The sequence below is a fragment of the Chiloscyllium plagiosum genome, unplaced genomic scaffold (assembly GCF_037043375.1).
Source record: "Chiloscyllium plagiosum isolate Xiang-an unplaced genomic scaffold, Cpla_swu_hap1 HiC_scaffold_22, whole genome shotgun sequence".
Taxonomy (NCBI): domain Eukaryota; kingdom Metazoa; phylum Chordata; class Chondrichthyes; order Orectolobiformes; family Hemiscylliidae; genus Chiloscyllium; species Chiloscyllium plagiosum.
Window position 1 is genome coordinate 36,065,550 of NW_028270160.1, and position 20,817 is coordinate 36,086,366.

The 20,817-nt window shown below is 39.8% G+C and overlaps 1 protein-coding gene across 3 annotated transcripts in view; it reads left to right on the top strand.

Annotated features, from left to right (window-relative positions):
• The first annotated feature begins 2,403 nt into the window (after positions 1-2,403).
• The window catches only part of ptprea (protein tyrosine phosphatase receptor type Ea), a 276,393-nt gene continuing 257,979 nt past the window's right edge, over positions 2,404-20,817 (top strand). For all 3 annotated transcript variants that reach the window (XM_087998959.1, XM_087998962.1, XM_087998963.1), the window contains exon 1: positions 2,404-2,470. The gene's annotated coding sequence lies outside the window, so the exon portion shown is untranslated. The remainder of the gene's footprint in view (positions 2,471-20,817) is intronic.

A 20,817-nucleotide genomic window follows, 5' to 3' on the forward strand; every position in this document is an offset into this window, starting at 1 on the left:
TTCATCCTACCCCTCCTGGACAATGACATACAAGGCGTGATCCTCACCAATGGATCATCATCGAGCCAATCAGGCATCAAGCAAGACTGTGTTATTGTATCAAAAGTCTTCTCTATCTCCCTCTAGCTTCCTTGCCGAAGTTTCCCACTGGAAGGAGTAATGGTTCGCCCTGTGTCACCTCCAGTCCAGAATCGAGATCACTTGTACACCTGTTATCATGCTGCAAAATGATGCTTGTACACTCACAGGCCAAGATCCAAACCATCATTGATGCACTCGTAGAGGTTCATGAGGCAATCGGCCTTACATTAATCTCCAGAAAATAAAGGAACTTTACCAGCCTGATCCTACTGCACAATATTATCTCCACAGCAACCCCCCACCCCCCAATCCCCTCCCCCTGACACAACCGACTGCAAAGATCTGTAACAACAAATGAGTGTCAACCACTTTGGACAGTTCTGAATGCCCAGGCAGAGGATTGCTGGACCAATGTGGATCAATTCTTATACTTCAGGAACCAGCTTTCTGTGAGAGCAGACATCGGCAATAAACTCAACATCTTCTCTGCTGTGCTTATGCATTCTCTGAGGAACAAATTACAACAAAGACTCCAGTCCTGGCTCCAAGTTCATAGCCTATGGGTAGCAGTGTTACCTGCTCTCATGCATATATCAAAGACATAGATAATGTACAGCCATCACCTGAAATTCCAAAAGAAAAATCCTCACCAATACCTCCTCAAAATCCTAAAGCTCCAATGGATCACAGGGTCAAGATATTGGTTACTGTCAATCATTTACATTGGCTTGGTTACATTATCCACATGCCTGATACAAGACTCTCAAAACAAGACTCTGAGTTTTATCACAGTTAGTGCTTACCAGGAGGGCAGAAGAAATACCCTCAAAACCCCAGACAAAGATACAATATCCATCACTGATTCAGGGAACTCTCTTGCCTAAATCTACTCAAACTGGAGAAGTGGGATCTGTAAAGGGGTCAACTAGTTTGAATGTCTCTGATGAGGCCAAGTGTAAATAACTGAAGGAATGTATAAAACCCAAGCATCCCATCCGTCCATCCATCTCTTCAAACTCTACCTGTTTCACCTGAAACAGTGTGTGGATCCAGCATTGGACTCTGTTGTCACCTCAGAACCTTCAGAATCAGAGTGATAAAAGGCCATCTTTGTTCCTCAGGGACTTCCTACGAAGAATGAGAAGAAGACACTACTGTCTTGTCACCAAGCCAGCTGTCATTCTCCCAACATTCACCACACAAGGGTGAGAACTTTGAAATGTACTATCACTCCTGGATGTTTAAAGAGCTACAGCTCACAGAGAGTGGTACATGTATGGAACGAGCTGCTGGAGGATGTGGTGGAGGCTGGTACAATTGCAACATTGAAAAGGCATCTGGATGGGTATATAAATAGGAAGGGTTTGGAGGGATATGGGGTGGGTGCTGGCAGGTGGGACTAGATTGGATTGGGATATCTGGTTGGCATGGGTGGGTTGGACTAAAGGGTCTGTTTCCATGCTGTATATCTCTATGACTATAAATTTTTAAGTTCTCAGTCTTTGGAGGTTAGTGATTTTGTTTCTTTATGCTGAAGGCTGTTTCATGTGGGTGCGAAATTTATGAAGTCTGCTTTTGGAGGGCATGAGGGTTTTAATTCGTATGTCAGCTCATATTTCCATAAAATAAGTGACCTGTTGATTTTGACTCGAGCAAACACCTTTTCGTCTAAAGCAGTTTAGACAGGAGAGCAAAAATGTAACCAGCTGGTTTCCTATCTCATCGGCACAGAACACAAAGTTGCAGGTTTAGTTCTTGAACTGGGTGAGATGTTTTTAACCAGGGCGAATGGTAGCAATTCCCCGGGATCTAGAAAGGACACGACTCTCATTGTTACTCAGTAACTTTTTCTGGGAAGGGCCAGCGTAGAAGACGACTGTGTTCAGCGGTGATGCCCAGAAAAGGTACATTCAAAACGTCGACAGTCCTGAAGAAGGGTTACACCAGAAACGTCAACTTCTCCACCTGCTGCTGCCTGGCTTGTTGTGTTCTCCCAGCCTTCTGCTTGTCAGCACAATTGAAAAGCATGTGTTTGCTATAATGGGGCTACTTGTCATTGGGACTGACATGTAAACTTTGAAATAGGAGACTGCTAAAATTCAGAAACCATTTCGACAATCACACACTTCAACACCGGCCAGCGTTAATGTTCAGTGAAGTTTGCTGTAGTCAGTTCTTGTCCAGCCTCCAGTGAAAGAAAAAACGGCTGTGTATCGGTACCTGTGCCTTCGCTTTATCCTCTCTGTGGTAATTCCCATTCCCCGCAGCAGGCGGCTGTCTGAGCTGAGCACGTGAAGGAGCAGAGCTTGGGATTTAACCAGCACTTGCCCTGCCTCTTAGCTGACACTATTAACTGCAGCAGGCGGAAAGCAGTGGCTTCTTCTTCCTGGTGAGTTCCCCCGGATTTATCACAAGCTTCTTGTCGGAGAACATTGTATTTTGAGTCTAAACCGGTTCAGTGGCAGCGGAGTACCGGGGTTTATTTGGTTGCAACGGCAGAGTTCCTGGGTCGACACGGCTCAGCAGGAGCACTGCCCCAGCTCCCTGAGAAGGGAGCACTGCCCCGGCTCCCTGAGAAGGGAGTAGTAGCAAGGTTTAGCTTTTCCTTGCAACCTGTCTTTGGGCTGAAGATTATTTGACCAGTGTCTGATCACACTGAGAGTCTACGCTTAACTCGTGTTAACACCAAACTGTTGGGGAGTGTAGAGTCAGCAGGTTCTAATACGGAAAGAAAGTTAACGGAGATTGCTGGCGATATATCGACTATGAAGACGGTAATGACCAGAGTATGTGTCAGTTTTTATAATTGGGCTGGTGACTAGACAAGGTGTAGATATTACGGGACAGTGAAACATTCACAGGCAGTGAGGCTGGGTGTGGGTGAAATCGTTTATGATTGCAATAGCCGAGTCCTACTGCAGTTTCAGCTCTGTTATTGCCCAGTGAGGAAATGCTGCTAACTGGATACCTCTTTTTGCATGGATCTAATCTTGCTTGTGTTTTGGAAACAGAGCTGTGCGATTCTTGTCTCGGTACAGTTTACAACACTGGATGCCACGATTAGTAAACCAAGCAACAGCAGTGTGTACATCACAGGGTTCCGCATGAATCATGCAGGATATTTACACATCCAATCTGTTACACTTCAATATGCATTGCAGGCTTGCACACGTGGGCCACTACTGAACGGGTGGGCGGGATTTGGGCTGTTCTTTGCATACTGATAACTGCCAATAAGTACTTTGCACAGGGCCTGTTTCACCGTGAAAACCGATTGATCGGTGTGCAATGATGAAATGATATTACAGGAGGCCGTGGACCGTTCTGTCAGTTAGGCAATGGTTAACGGGCTTGATTTAATTGTTGGGGACATTGCTTCAGCTGGATTGTCCATGTTCGAACTGATCTAAAACCGCCCGGTGCTTACATATGCAGTCCACCGAAAGACTCCGGTTATATCGGCGTTTCGCTTTGATTAAATTGTGTTAAACATTGAGGCGAGTTGTTGATCACGCGAGAAATGGCAAGACTATACGCACAATGGCATCCCCATAATCACTCTACACGGAGACAGAATATGCTGGAAATAATTTAATAAAGGCAAAATATTGCAGAGGCTGGAAATCTGAATTTAAAATACAACTGCTGGAAAAAAAACGCTCACAGGCCTGGCAGTATCTGCGGTGAAAGAGGCAGAGTTAACGTTTCTTCGGGACTAAAAGGAGCTTAAATGGTGTTCAATTCGGGAAATCCTGAGCTGGCCAAGCAATATTTGTAACGAGAGAAACGTTTCAGTGATGATCTCTCCTTCAAGCGAGAAATCAAGAGGGTGAAACAGCTCCTACCAAATAAAAAAAGATGGGTTGAAGAGAGAGTTCGAGGTCAGGTGGAAACTTATAGTCCTGGGTAGACAAATGGGAGGCTGATTCAAGGTAAATTAAAGTGCGGCAAGTCGATGAAAGGGCATTCGCATTAAGTACTCAAGTCTTTCGGTGTCCAGCTCTGTACTGAGAATCTAGCAAACCACAGCAATGCAACCTTTATTCTCAGGGGAAACCAGATGTGAGAGGCTTTGTAGGAGGCCACACATCATCATTGCTTCAGTTAGATTGTCAGTTTGAATGTTGAGTAATCCTCCAACCTTTGCAAAGGGCTTTTGCCTGAAACGTCGATTCTCCTGCTCCTCAGATGCTGCTCGAACTGCTGTGCTTTTCCAGCACCACTCTACTCCAGAATCTGGTTTCCAGCATCTGCAGTCATTGTTTTTACCTACAAAATGGAAACGCTTGGCAATAGCACAGAAGGTCACTATTTAGCAGCATTGCAAGACCCAGGAGCAACTGTTAGGAAAGTATTATAGAAGTTCTAATGTCTAAAGTAGTTTTGTACTTGCACACGAAATAGTAACGTTGTGGTAATGCTACTAGAATTGTAATGTTTCGCACTGATAAATTCCATTAGCAAAAACTGGAAATAAAAGCAAACTGCTATCATACCCATTAGCTATTCTTGTGACTCTAGACTCACCAGCAATGTGGTTGAACGTAGAACATTATAGCGCAGTACAGGCCCTTCAGCCCTCGATGTTGTGCCGACCTGTCATACCAATCTGAAGCCCATCTAACCTACACTATTCCATGTACGTCCATATGCTTGTCCAATGATGACTTAAATGTACTTAAAGTGGGCGAATCTACTACTATTGCAGGCAAAGCATTCCATACCCTTACTATTCTCTGACTAAAGAAACTACCTCTGACTCTTAAGCACCTTCCGAAATGGCCTAGCAAGCCACTCTGGTTAAGAGTGATAAAATCTTATGCCCAAGTGTCATTGATAGCTGGTTGTGTGCGGATGTTCATTGTAGAACAGTTGTCATGTGGTCCTTTTTTGTCAGCAAACACCAGTAATATCTTCGATCAACCAAGAGCTATCCAGGAGCTGCACCATAAGTAGGTTAGATAAGGGAAGAATATAATACTGAAGGAGGCCCATTGTGTCCGCAGGCCAGCAAAGAACAATCTAGCACTCAATTTCTAGATTTTGGTCCCTTAGCCTTAATACAGCACTTCCAGTGCACATCCATGCACTTTCAAAGAGCGATGAGATTTCTACCTTTACCATCATTTCAAGTTACGAATTCCAGACCCCAGCATTCTGAGTGAAAATACCTTGCTGTCAACTCCCCTCTAATTTTTCTACAATTACTTTAAATTTGTAGTCCCTGGATTTTGACCTCTCTGCTATTGGAAACTGGTCCTGCCTTTTCCCCTCTATCCAGGTGCCATTAAATTTGTATAATTCAATTAAAAATATCTCTTGGACCTCATCAGTTCCAAAAATGCTTTGGAATGTTCCTCACATTTTTCAGTTCAGGGAATACCCTCAACTATCCTCTGAACAATCTCCAGTGCAATGATATCCTTCCTATAGTGCAGTGACCAGAATTTCAGGCAATACTTCAGCTTTAGCCTGAATTAGTATTTTCTACCCTTCTCGTTTTTAACTTCACCTTTTTTTTTCTGTCCAATGTCTTGCTAATAAAGAAAAGTGATCTGGATGTTGTCTTCGCCAGCTTTCCAGTTGTGTTTCTTTTAGGGATCTTTAACTTGCACTTCAAGGTCCTTCTGTTCCTCTGCAATGTTCTACCACTTTGGTGTACTTCAATGTTTTATTTGCCCTCCCAAATGCAGTGCCTTACACCTTTCTGAATTGATGCCCTTTTTGTTGTCACACTTCTGCACATACAACCTGACAACATAATCCTGCTCTTTAAAGAATCTTCTCTCCTCATAATTAGCCACATTTTTAAATTATTTGCCAGCTTCCTGATTCTATCCCTTTCCATTTAAATCTAATCCATTTATATGTACCATGTAAAGAGTCCTGCTGAAAAGCTTCAAAAATGCCCACCTTTTTATTATCCATTTTAACAGCTTTACTCACTTCATTTGACCATCAGAATATTAATCTTCATATACAAATAATTTCAAAAGGTGCTCACTCACTATCACAGCGCACTGAAGGCAGTTTTACAGCTCAACTGAAAATTACAGTCTGAGTAATAATTCCCACTAATGGTTAAAATTCAAGTGCTTTTGCCATCCATATATGTACAGTTTGACAAAAGTTTTTTCAATATTATAAGCAGCAAGACCTTTTAAACTTACCCACCTCTTTTTATTGAACCATTATGATCAATTAGATTTTATTGCAATCACCAATGGTTAATTGTTACCATTAAACTAACTTTTAATTCCGGATTTGAATTCGACTCAATTGAATTCACCATCTGTCAATGTGGGAATCAAATACATGCCCCTAGAATATTAATCTGGGGCTCTGGATTACAAATCCAGTGATATGACCACTGTATTTCTCCATAAGGGTGCCTTTTCCTCTGAGAACATTTTGGTGTGCTGATGTAAAAGCTTTTAAGATATCTATGATTTGGTTGCCACTGGCCATAAGTCTGCACCAAGGAATGTCTTTGCACATTCACCATGATGACAGCTACCCAAAATGTTCTGGAATTTTGAATGGAGACCTTCTTTAATCAGAAGTTACATCCACTGCAGAATGTTCCTCATTTATGTATATATGAAATCTATCAGCAGCGCTAGAATATTCCTTAACTTTCCTGTCCCTTTTAAGCATACTGTTCAAACACATTGAGGGGAAATGGTGTATGTCAACATATTGTGAAGCAATGTACAAGAAAGTTCAGCAGATTGTGATTTACAAATAACTGCCAAACCTCAGTCTTTTAGGACAAATTGGGTTATCAGATACAAATGAGTAAAACATTAGGCAAATACCTGGCATCTTTTTTTCTTTCTTATATTTTGTTTTTTGTGCTTTGAAATATGATGATAAGGTCATTTAAGAAGTGCAACTTTCAATGCCAACAGATCACCAATTCATTGCTTCCAGGTATGGAGCATGGTTGTAATGTGTACTCATTATCCTGTCATATTTATCATTAAAGGCTCTCTTTTAAGTAAGCAAAAACACCTAACTATAGCAGCTTGTAAATGCTAAGGTCAGTCAGAGAGCAGTTGTAACTGATTGTAAGTTTAAGGCTGCAGGTGAATGATGGACTTTTTTAAAAAAAAATGTTATATACTTGCAAACCAAATACATCATGACGTGTATTACACTTGAGGCATACTTATTATCCAAACATTGTATAATGGATAACACGTCTTGATTTCCTTCACATTATGTATTGCATGAACTCTTATAAAAGTGAGATGCTTAATTTTGCTGAAGCGAAAGCTAGTGACCCAAGTGAGCACTTTAAACAATGTATAATGGTTGGATATGATGCCATTCTGCATTGTTGATACGATAAGCTTTGTTTTAAGAAAGAAGCTGATTTTGACACACTAAATCCAGGATAGGGGGTCAACTGTAACATATGTTTTGAATATAAAATGTTTTTGAACATGTCCGTGTATTTGTCTCCAAAGACACAAATGCAAAATAATATGATTTCAAACTTCAAGTACTGTACAACACAATTAAATATAGAACAGTAAATACCATTAGTGATCGTTTTGCCTATAATCAGACAAACTTTCAGATTAATTTTATGTAAAAAGTTTAGAATTAAGTCTCTTTGTAAGTAAAGCAATTTCTACAATGTAGCAACTGACGTTTTAATTTAATCATTGAATTGACACAGAACAATCTTCTTTCATCTTTCTTTGGATTGAAGTTCAAAACATGTTATGGTTAATGTGTTGAAAGGCAGGTGATTCATCTTTTGATGTGGTATTCATCTTTTCTACACATTGCAAAAAGAAGCATGGGCAATTGTACTGTATTGTGTTCTTTGTTAGGGTGAGGGGAAATTCTGTGATATTGTGGGCATCCAAAATTAGTCTTTTTACTTGCTAAATCACAACATTATACTTTATAATGCACTTTTATTATCTGTGAAACAATTTAGACATAGCATACAGAAAGAAGTAAAATGGGACATCCAAGAAATGGAGTGCAATAATCATAAGTGATCTTAATCTCATATAGACTAAGAGAATCAGAATGATGAAAGTGGAAATTTGTTCATAGGATCTCTTCTAGTCAGTTTCTCAAAGCTGTGCATTCTAGAGCTGACCAGACAGCTGGATATCTTAAATTCTTTTTCATTTGAGGTTGTTGATAGACCAGATAATGTACATTGTTAATGAGCCTCTTGATGACAGACATCACAGCATGATGGAATTTCATGTGCAGTTTGAAAGAGAAGTGTGGGTCCATGACTAGTATTCTAAACCTAAATCAATGAACGAAGACTCACTGAGAAAACTAAATTAAAAGGTATGATAGTCAAGTTGCAATGGTAGAATTTAAGGAGAAGTTTAGTAATACTTTTTCGGCAGTGAAAAAGAAAAATTTATTGAAAAAGATACATCATCAGTAGCGAAGTAAAGAAGTTAAGGATGGTACTTACAGGGAAAGAATCACTATAAATCCACAAAGATTAGTAATGATTTGGAGATGCCGGTGTTGGACTGGAGTGTACAAAGTTAAAAATCACAGGTTATAGTCCAACAGGTTTAATTGGAAGCACTAGCTTTCGGAGCGCCGCTTCTTCATCAGGTGATTGTGGAGGACACAATTGTAAGGCACAGAAGTTATAGCAAAAGTTTACAGTATGATGTAACTGAAATTATACATTAAAAAAATACCTTGATTGTCTGTTGAGTCTTTCATCTGTTCGAATACCATGATAGTTTCACTTCTTTCATGTGTAAATCGTACAACGTTTTTTTTTAAAAGTTGTATTCTCAGGTTAGCTGTAACAATTGGTGTTAGCTTGACAATATGTTGAAGGTGATAGCCCCCTGTCTATACCATAATGTTTAGAATGATTCTAATCTAAAAAATGAATTAAGAGTTTTACATGAATTCATGCAGTTTTGAGCAAAGTACAATGTAACTCTGCAAGTATAAATTCACCCCACAAAATATATGTACATGCGTGCATGTGTGTGTGCGCGTATGTATGTGTCTATAAATTCACCCCACAAAATGTATGTGTGTGTCTGGGTTGGGGAGTTGAGTGTCTGAGAGAGAGTGTATATGTGTGTGCGTGAGTGTAGAGTGGTTTAAGTCTCTGAGAGGATGTGTGTGTAGTGCAATGGTGGTCACCTGTAGTGTGACATGAACCCAAGGTCCCTGTTGAGGCCCTCCCTATGAGTGTCACAGACTTAAGACACTCTATACACTCATGCATATTCTCTCACTCTCACTCTCACTCTCACTCTCACAACGCCCCCAACCCAGACACATACATACGCGCACACACACATGCACGCATGTACATATATTTTGTGGGGTGAATTTATACTTGCAGAGTTACATTGTACTTTGCTCAAAACTGCATGAATTCATGTAAAACTCTGTTATCTCACTTTTTAGATTAGAATCATTCTAAACATTATGGTATAGACAGGGGGCTAACACCTTCAACATGTTGTCTAGCTAACACCAATCATTACAGCTAACCTGAGAATGCAACTTTTTTTTAAGAAAAGTGTGATTTACACATGAAAGAAGTGAAACTATCATGGTATTCGAACAGATGAAAGACTCAACAGACAATCAAGGTATTTTTCAATGTATAATTTCAGTTACATCACACTGTAAACTTTTGCTATAAATTCTGTACCTTACAATTGTGTCCTCCCACAACCACCTGATGAAGGAGCGGTGCTCTGAAAGCTAGTGCTTCCAATTAAACCTGTTGGACTATAACCTAGTATTGTGTGATCTTTTAACAAAGATTAGTGGTAGATTAGAGGATTATGCAGATTTAAGAATTAGCGAAAAAGGCAATGAAGAGGCAGCCAAACGAGAATGATAGCTAGCTAGTCATAGAGTTTCTACAAGTTGTTTGAATAATAAGAGTAAGAAAAGCTAGTTTTTTCTGTATAGAATGCATCTGGGGAAATTAATCAAAAACAAAGGAATAGTAGATACTTTTAAAAAAATAGTGTTTATTACAAAAGACTTTAAACTTCTGAAAAGTAATTGAAAATCAAGAAGTGACAGGGAAGGATGAACTTTTATCGTCATTACCCTGGAAAAAGGTGCAGGGGACCTTTTGAAACTAATTGTTGGACTGAAGGCAGTCAAATGTCTTGGACTTGTGGCCTACCTCCTAGTATTTTAAAAGAAAGACAAAGCTGCATCAGAATGTTATTTCAATGAGCCAACACACTGCAGCACAGAGGAACTACGCAGAGCAGAGGAAAATCACCTGTACCATGTATTAAAAAATAATGGGTACCCAATGAACACAGTCCGCTGATTTCTCAGCAACAAACCCAAACAAGCAGACAAAACACATCCAGAAACGCTAGCCACTCTCCCCTACATCAAAAACATCTTGGAAATGACTGCCAGACTCCTCAGACCTCTTGGCATCATGGTAGCCCACAAACCCATCAACTCACTAAAACAGCAGCTAATGAATTCGAAAGACTGACAAGAAGCAAAACTAATGTCATTTACAAAATACTGTGACAAACAGGCAGAAAACTAGCCACCAGGATACATGAACATCAACTAGCCACAAGAAGACATGACCTTCTCTCACTAGTATCCTAGGAAGGACACCACTTCGACTGGGACAACAAATCCATCTTAGGACAAGCCAAACAGAGACCCGCACGAGAATTCCTAGAAGCGTAGCATTCCAACCGGAACTCTATCAACAAACCCATCGAGTTAGACCCCATCTACCACCCACTGAGAAAAATAACAGGAAATGACATCACCAACCCAATGAAACCGAAACATGGCAGGAATTGTGAACAGTGCTTCCCTTGGACACCCACTGAAGATGTTACCTAATAGGATGACGAAACGTCTGGAAATGAACCTTCCAGCTCAGCGAGCAAATCTACATCTAAAAGACATGGTGGTCATTGCACTGGTTATAATTTTCCAGAGCTCCTTTAAATTTTGTAAAAGTCCCAGTGGATTAGAAAATAGCAATAGAAAATGTAACATACTTATCTAAGAAAGGAGATGCAGAAGGCCTGAAATTATAAGTAAGTGAGCTTAACATCTATTGTAGGGAATATTCTAGAATCCATTATTAAAGAGGCCATAACAGAATTTTTTTGTTAAATTCTCAATTTTATAGGACAGTCATCATGGATTTGTGAAAGAGAAATAGTGTTTAACTAATTTTGTTAGAATTTTATTTTGACAAAGTAACATCCATTGAATAGAGAAGAACTAGTTGGTGCCACATCAAAAATTGCTAGCCAGGATAACAACACATGAAAAGGGTAACATCATGAATGAAAAAGGATTGGTTAATAGGTTGTCAAGAGGAAGTAGTCCGCAAAACAAAAGGACAGATTAAATGACTGACAAAAGTAGTTTTTTTAAAATCGTCCTTGTCAGAAACATTATGACACACACCTCTGAAATAGGTAAGACTTGGACTCAGGCCTTCTAACTGCAGGAGCTCTTTTTTTTTGGCAACTGGAATATTACGTGGGAAAATATTAATCTGTTGACTTTGAAAGGAAGAACAGAAAAGCAGCATAGTATTCAAATGAACAGAGATTACTAAACATGGTGGTCCAGAGAGAGCTGGGGCACCTAAAGTTAGTAGGTTGATGGAGCAAAATGAATTATTAGTTATTGAATATAGAAATTTACTGAAGCCGTACAGGTCATTGGTGAAAGTGCATGTTTAATGTGAAGAGCATTGATCTCATTTTTGAACTATATTGCTTTTGAATTGCTTATAATTGCCTTAGAAGCTATTCTTAGAAGGTTGATTTGACTTGTTCCTAGATGCAAGTGTTATATTATGAAGAAAAGTTGATCAGGTTAGGTTGTATACCCTTTGAAGAATAAGAGATGATCTTATTGAAATGAATAAGATTTTGAGGGGACTGGACTTTCATCAAGAAGGGAATAGAGACTGCTTTTGAAATTTATTTAAGGCAGGGTTAGATAACTTTTGATAGACAAAGAAGGATTATGAGTTGCGGACAGGAAAACAGAGCTAAAGCCAGAGTCAGATCAACCATGATCATAGTGAAGGGCTAAGTGTTCTACTTCTGCTCGGTTCTATGCTGCTATATCATGGGGTGGTGAAATATGCAATATGAATGCAAGTTTCTCCTTTTTGTCTTTCTCTGCATTTCATGGTGGCCTTTTCTTTTATTGATGCTTAGTCATACAATATGTTATAAATGACCTGGATGAGGGCGTAGAAGGGTGGGTTAGTAAATTTGCAGATGACACTAAGGTTGGTTGAGTTGTGGATAGTGACAAAGGATGTTTGTTTGTAGGTTACAGAGAGACATAGATAAGCTGCAGAGCTGGGCTGAGAGGTGGCAAATGGAGTTTAATGCGGACAAGTGTGAGGTGATTCACTTTGGTCGGAGTAACCAGAATGCAAAATACTGGGCTAATGGTAAGATTCTTGGTAATGTAGATGAGCAGATAAATCTGTGTCCAGGTACACAGATCCTTGAAAGTTGCCACCCAGGTTGACAGGGTTGTTAAGAAGGCATATACAGTGTTTTAGCTTTTATTAATAGAGGGATCGAGTTCCAGAATCATGAGGTTATGCTACAGCTTTACAAAACTGTAGTGCGGCCGCACTTGGAGTATTGTGTACAGTTCTGATCACCGCATTATAAGAAGGATGTGGAAGCTTTGGGAAGGATGCAGAGGAGATTTACTAGGATGTTGCCTGGTATGGAGAGAAGGTCTTATGAGGAAAGGCTGAGGGACTTGAGGCTATTTTCATTAGAGAGAAGAAGGTTGAGAGGTGACTTAATAGAGACATATAAGATAATCAGAGGGTTAGATAGGGTGGACAGGGAGAGCCTTTTCCCAAGTATGGGGACAACAAACACGAGGGGACACAACTTTAAATTGAGGGGTGATAGATATAGGACAGATGTCCGAGGTAGTTTCTTTACTCAGAGTAGTAAGGGTATGGAATGCTTTGCCTGCAACAGTAGTAGATTCGCCAACTTTAAGTACATTTAAGTCGTCATTGGACAAGCGTATGAACGTACATGGAATAGTGTAGGTTAAATGGGCTTCAGATTGGTGTGACAGGTTGGCGCAAAATCGAGGGCCGAAGGGCCTGTACTGCGCTGTAATGTTCTATGCTCTATGACTGAACCACAGGTAATGGTCAGAGGAAGGTGAAACTGCTGAATTCTGTTGAAGATTAATTTTTGTTGAATGTCAGTGACTGCCAACAATCTAAATGTGATCATTACTAGCTGCTTGTTCTGGAAGGACCATCGCAATGGCATTCTGACATAACTCATTTTAATACACTGATCAGTGTTGCAATGCTGTTAATTTGCATATACAATTTGTCATGGCCACTGTGTAGGTGCAACTGCTGTCAATGCACTTTGGTGCCGGTTCAGCAAGTTATCAGGGCAGTACCGGTATTGAAGAAACTATGCCAACAATTGTACCAAGGAAGATGCTCAAATCGCTACATGGTCTTGGCAGACTTGCCAAAACTCTACCATTAATTTCAGGAAAATGTTATCACTAACTGCCTTTTGAGTTCTTGTCGCACATGGTAATGCCCCTACCTCTGAGCCAGAGACTAGATTTAAATCCCACCTGCTCTAGAGGGTGTCATAACATCTCTGAACAGGTTGACATAAATAAAACTACAAATTACCTTTATAATTTTGAGTGAAAGCGTTTTAAAGTTTAGCATGCTTGCACATGTATAACTGAAGACAATGGATGACATTTTGCCAGACTAGACGTCTTGACCCAATGTAAAGGTTTGGTTACACACTCCAGGCCTGGTATGTATATGTACAAAATAGGAGTAAGCCATTCAGCTCTTTAAGACTGTTGTGCTCTGCCATTTAACAAAATCATGGCCAGTCTACTACAATGTCACTGTCCTACATTATTTACATAACATTTAATTCCTTTAATGCCCAAACATCTCCAGATCTGTCTGTCTTTTCTCTCTAAATATATTTAATGACTAACCATATACAATCCTTTGATTGGAAAATAAATTCTCCTAATTTAAGGCCTAAATTGTGAACCCTTTATTCTGAGATTGTGACTAAGAGTGATAAACTTTCCAACTGGGTGAACAATCTTCCTGCATCTCCCCTGTCAAGCTTTTTAAGACTTTTAAATGATTCTGTCATTCTTCTAAACTTTAGGGCATTTATACCTCGTCTCCTTGGGGGACAATATTTTCATTGCCAGAGATCTGTTCAGTGAAACATCAGTGCATTCTCTGTGATGCAACTATCTCTTTCCTTGCAATAAAGGAACTAAACATATATAGTGTTTGGTGTAATCTTAGTAAGGTGCTATTTAATTGCAGTGAGATATTAGTAAGACAACTTGGCTGCAAAATTTGGTTATGTAGTGCCTATTTCTTTTAGTACTACAGATACAGTTGGTGGAATTGAAATAGCTACTAACCATGGAGGGTCTCGCTTTAAATTTGTAGCACATTGGCATGGATAGCAGCATTCTGGGCTGGCTGATTGTTGGCATTGGGAGAATGCTGTGGTGACTGACTAAATGTTGACAGCATGTTTGATCCTCATGGTGCAGTTGACACTTGAACTGCATGGTAGCTCCATAATCCCAGAAATGTCACAGTATCTCAATACCTACAAGCCCTTTTAGGCACTGGTATCCATAACTATGATAACAGTTGAGTGACCTGGTGTGTGTTTCCACTCCACATTGGGTTGCTTCTGCCCACATTGCAACAGAATCAGAGATATTAGCCATCCTATGCAATTTTGTGGTTGGTTCACAGATGTGTAAATGGAGTTGGTCATCACTTTCACAATTGGACATGAAGGACTTCAAGCTCTGCCTCTAGGTGACACTGGACTCTTCCAGTCTCCTTGACTGTGACCACAGACTATTTGGCAAGCCTGTCAATGCACCAAGTAATTCAAAATCTTTAGCCTTATATGCTGTGCAATCCCTTCAAAATGTGCAGTAGGGGTACATGAAGCATTATTCTCCGGTGGGCTGACATCTGTGCTATCCTGATCTCCGGTCACTCGTGTGGTTTTTTTGAAATGTGCACATCCAATCCTGAAGCTATGCACTGAAGTAACTGCACTGCCACTGTGTAAGTTCATGGTCAAGTCTGAGTAAGTGTGATTGCGTCTTCAATGTCTTCCTGAATTTCCATCTCCTCCTCTTCCACCACTACCTGGCCAGGTCGCAATTCATTAGTATCAAAAGGTGCAAAGGCAGAGCTGCTGTGAGTGGAGTAGAAGAAACCTGACTTGATTGCACGATGAAGGACAAATTGGATGGCAATAGGATAATTAAGTACAAGCATGCTTTTGATCTGGTGTTGCTGGTGGCAGACTTCTTTTAGCAGTCATGATGCCTTCAATAATGATGAGCACTGTCTTCTTCATGTATATAAGAGCATGTTGGGTGCAGTGGGGCACAATCCTATCTGGTGAGTATCTGCTGCTGGTTATATATCAGCTTGTCCTGCAGGAAAGCTGGAGATGTGGCAGTATGGTATAATATGTTGTGGTGACATTGCCAACTGTTAGATTCAAACACGTTATAAAATGCTAGTTTGAGGCTTGCAGCAGGGAGAAATGCCTATAAGAGGTGGTGTTTACAAAATATGATTAAGGTACTTAAGCTATCTGTGATTGGGCTGTGTGGATTGAGCAATGGTTGAGGTTTCTGGGTGGTAGAGACTTTGAACATATATTTTCTTACCTTGCCCACTTGAATGAGCCTATTGAAATTCTCATAGCACTACATCTGGCAATGACTGCAATGGCCCCTGTTTTCTTGAGTGTTGGGCTTGATGACATTCTAATACTGAAAAAAAAGGAATCTGTGTCCTTATACAAAAACATCCAGTGCTAGATTGGGGGTTTGCTGTCAGGCATGATGCACCATTGTTTTGTTTCATTACTTCCAGCCCCTGCTGTAGGCAGGATACCCAATGTGTTTAAGAAGTGCAGTCTAGTTTTAAATAATTTGCTTTGTGTGAGCCTACTCCTCCTCAGGTGTGGAGCTGCTCAACAGCACATTCAGCATTAGGTTGCGTACCAAAATCCCTATAATTAGTGCGCTGTACGTCTGCTGCCTGACTTACTTTGAACAGATACATGTCAATTGTGCCTTGCAATCCTGTCAACCAGTTATCCAGTTTTACTCCAAAAGACAGAACAATTGTGTGATTACAAATCTTCTTGATCAGTTTTAAGTCTTTGCATTACATATTTTGAAATTGATGTGGAGTCACACTTGTTTCCATAGACATTAGAGACTGGAAATATCTGTGTTCTAAACAGAAGTTTCATTTCAAAATATTGCCACTGCACAATCAAAGTTGAAATTTGTTAATCTGTTTCAACAATTGGAAATGAATAGATTGGATTTCCAGTGGTGGAAGAATAGCAAAATGTTTTACACAAATTGTTGGTGAAAGATTAATTTCTTAGTGTACATGTTTAAATGAGAACTAATTTTCACTTTCTAAGTACATTGACAATTCAAAACTTTAATTGTTGTTCTTCCCATGAGTGTATGCATCACAACTAAAACACAATTCAACAATTTGAATGCATCTATAAACTATGGACTTGAGAGTCCCAAATTCTGAGTACGTATATTATTCTCAGAGTCATACAGCACAGAAACAGAACTTGTAGTCCAATCAGTCCATGTCAACCATAATCCCAAAACCAAACAAGTCCCATGAGCTTGTGCTTGGTCCATACCCCTCCAAACTTATCCAAATGTCTTTTAAATGTTGTAATTGTACCTGCATCGACCACTTCCTCTGGAAGTTCATTCCATACATGAACTAACTGAGTTCAAACTGGCAAAAAATTGGCCAATTTTCTAGTGCTACAGAAATTTTTCCAGTACCATGTTGTCTAATAGATTTAATGCACAATTATAATACAGACATTGTGGTAAAGTGTCAACTGTGACTCAATTGATTGCAATTTTGCACCTCAGTCAGAAATTTTAAAAATATTTTTCTTCATAGGCTGAGGGCAACACCAGTAAGGCCAGCACTTGTTGTCCATCCCTAATTGCTATTGAAATGAGTGACTTGCTAGAGCACTTCAGAGGGCAGAGTCAAGAGTGTGGCGCTGGAAAAGTACAGCCGGTCAGGCAGCATCTGAGGAGCAGAAGAATCAACGCTTTCGGGCATAAATCCTTCATCAGGAATTGGATGCTTTTCCAGTACCACACTCTCGACTCTGATCTCCAGCATTCTCACTTTCTCCCAATTCAAATGGAAGCCAAGAATCAACCATATCCTTGAGAGTCTGGAGCTCCTGTAGGATGGCCCGGGTAAGAGAGGCAGATTTCCTTCCTTGTAGGACTCTATTGAACCTTTTTTGTAAAACAGTCAAGAATAATTTCATGGTCACCCTTACTGAGAGAATTTTTCAATTCCAGAGATTATTGAATTGTAATTCTTGCTGCCATGATGGGATTTGAATTTATGTTCTTATTGCCTGGGATTCTGCATTGCTAGTCCAATGATATTACCACTGTGGGAATTGAGGGAGATCATGACATACTGAGAGTTGAGCACAAAATATAGAGTTGATACTTGAGTCCTGTGCAGGGGGACTGTTGATGTTTTAACATTTCATCCAAGCAGCAACTTTCCTCTCAAGTGAGCATTGAAGCACCCTTTGTACTATTCCAAAGACAAAGAAATGAATTATCAGCAGTGTCCTGGCAAAAAGTCATTTTTAATCAATATCGCAAAGAAATGCATATTGCTGTTTGTAGGAGTGTTCTGTGTGCAAAATGGCTGACATGTTCCCCACACAATAACAGCATTCACATCAGAAGTACTAAATGGCTGTGAAGTGTGGATTGTGTAAGATGGTGTATAAATTTCTTTCTTGTCAGACCTAAGGTTAAAGATACTTGGCATTATATCTTGTCAATCTCAATATCTTTGCAAAGTATCTATCGAGTTCCTGCTTAAGTTTGTATTGAGAGCTGCCTCCTCTCAATTGCACCAGTTCCATTTATATTTAGTTTTCCTTTTGTGCTGCTGGTGTCTGTCTCCTAGCTTTGGAGTTTGTGATTTATTTAAGGTGACTTCTCTATCCCTGATAGAATTTTGAATATCTCAATAAGATTGCGTCAATTCTTTTCTAAAAATGTGACCATTTCTGTTTATGTAGCTTCTCATTACAGCTTGTGTCCATTTCAAATATCCGTTTGGTCAACATTTTCTGCAACTTGTGTTGGAATGGGAAGTTGGCCACATGATGAGCAGGAGTACACATAATTGAGTAAATGCTTGACCAGCTATTTATGATTCAAGAGTGATTGATTGATTGTTTTGTTCTCTAGCCACGCATACCAAGATTGTGTTTGCTTACTTATTATTACCCATAGACTGTTTTTGATGAGACATCCAGAATTCCTCTCAGATCCATGTTCTTGTCCTGTATCTTGCAGAATGATATATGTCAGTTTACAAACCCATTAATTATTCTTTACTTTGCATTTTATCCAGTTCATTGTAGACTTAACATATTCATCCAATCAAATCCCTCGTACTGCTGTCCCTTGTATAGTATGATCTTTCTCCTCTCAGTAATGCAATCCCATCTTTACTATTTCCAGTCTTAACATTAATCTCACCTTGAGAATGTCTTCTAATATGTCACTGAATATAACTGTCATGCTCACTGGGCTGTCATGAATTATTATGTCCCTCTTCTACAAACTGGTACTAATTATGCCCCATGTCATTGCACAGAGTTCTCTATATAGCAGCTTTTTTTAAAAAAAAACTAGTTGTAACCTGTGTTGAATTGTTAGTTGCTGGAATACTCATTGCTCTTTATTGCATGTCATTTTATAAACAGATGAAGCAACAAATGCATCAAATTTAGGGAACAAATACAAACTGAGGGTGAAATAATATAACAAAATTTTAAGGAGACTTGTGCGAGGACATAACATTTGGTATTGTTGGAGCCAGTCTTGTGACATTTTTACAGGGAAGATACTGCAGTCATTAAAAACATAACCCAAATGTAGTAAAGACACACCAAAACAATCAGTATCTGAAAACATTAGCTCCTATTATTGAATTCCACCAAAAATGATAATCTGATTTTTTTTTTTCTGCATATTCTGCCCATTTCCATGTGCCTAAAGAATAAATAGGGAGAAATAGCTGGAAAGATCTGGACATTAATAGGGTTCTTTAGGAACTGAGCGAACGTGAGGACTGCAGATGATGGAGTTTAGAGTTGAGAGTGTGGTGCTGGAAAAGCACAGCAGATCAGGCAGCATCAGAGGAGCAGGAGAGTCAACGTTTTGGGCAAAAGCCCTTCATCAGGAGTGAGGCCCTATTCCCGATGAAGGGCTTTTGCCTGAAATGCCGATTCTCCTGCTCCTCTGATGCTGTCTGACCTGCTGTGCTTTTCCAGCACCCCACACTCAACTTCTTTATGAATTGGTTAAATTCAGATTAGCCAGATTGATTGCAGTGGCAAACTGCATAATTTTTTTGGTGTTTTAGGTGTATGTGTGTATATATGCATGCCATGGTTGACAACAGCTATAATGTGAGCAGCACGGTGGCACAGCGGTTAGCACTGCTGCCTCACAGCACCAGAGACCCGGGATCAATTCCCGCCTCAGGCAACTGTCTGTGTGGAGTTTGCACATTCTCCCCGGGTCTGCGTAGGTTTCCTCCTACAGCCCAAAAATGTGCAGGTTAGGTGAATTGGCCATGGTAAATTGCCCGTAGTGTTAGGTGAAGGGATAAATGTAGGGGAATGGGTCTGGGTGGGTTGCTCTTCGAAGGGTCGGTGTGGACTTGTTGTGCCGAAGGGCCTGTTTTCACATGTAAGTAATATAATCTATAATTCTCTCCAGGATAAGATTCACAATTAAAGACTTAACATAAGGAGATTTCCCCAACTGGAGCAAGATATTTAATGACAGGCAAGTATTCTAATGTTAGACTTACAGTTCAGAGTGTGACCGTTGGCAGTTAATGCATTTTAATACAAGGAGTATTAATGATCCATTATGCACCTATCATAGAATTGTACAGTAAAGAGAGGCCATTTGGCCCATCAAGTCTGCACCAACAAAACACTATACTGAATCTCCACCAGTCCAGCTTTCTAACACTTATCCTAGAGATTATATATGTAAAGTGAACAAGTTGGTTTTTAATGGGCATGAAATTGTTAGCAACAGTTTAAGGGTCAGATTGAGGTGTCTTTCAAATACAATTTGAAAGTTAGAGCATCGCAGATGGATGTAGTTACTTAAAATGACCTGTTTAGACATGCTGTGACAGACCTCTGGGTGGGAGGGACTGGAACCCAGACTTTGTAGTTCACAGGTTTATCACTGATAAATAACTGTCTCGGTAATTTCTCAAAGTATCAGAGGTGATCACAACACTGTGGCAGCAAGTCCTGATGCTGAGCAACTGTATGCATCCACATTATTTTGAATGATTTGGTTCAGTAGATTGTTTATCTGAAATGACCATCCACTTCAAAGATCCTTGCTAGCTGCTGCATGATTGAACAGATATTTTAGTGTTTTACCTGATGCATTAACTTAGAAATCTGGGAATAAAGTTTGTAAATAAAACAAGGGGTAGGGAAATAGAACAAGAAGGTGCAACAATGCCTCTTCTTCCTCAGGTGGCTCAGGAAATTCAGC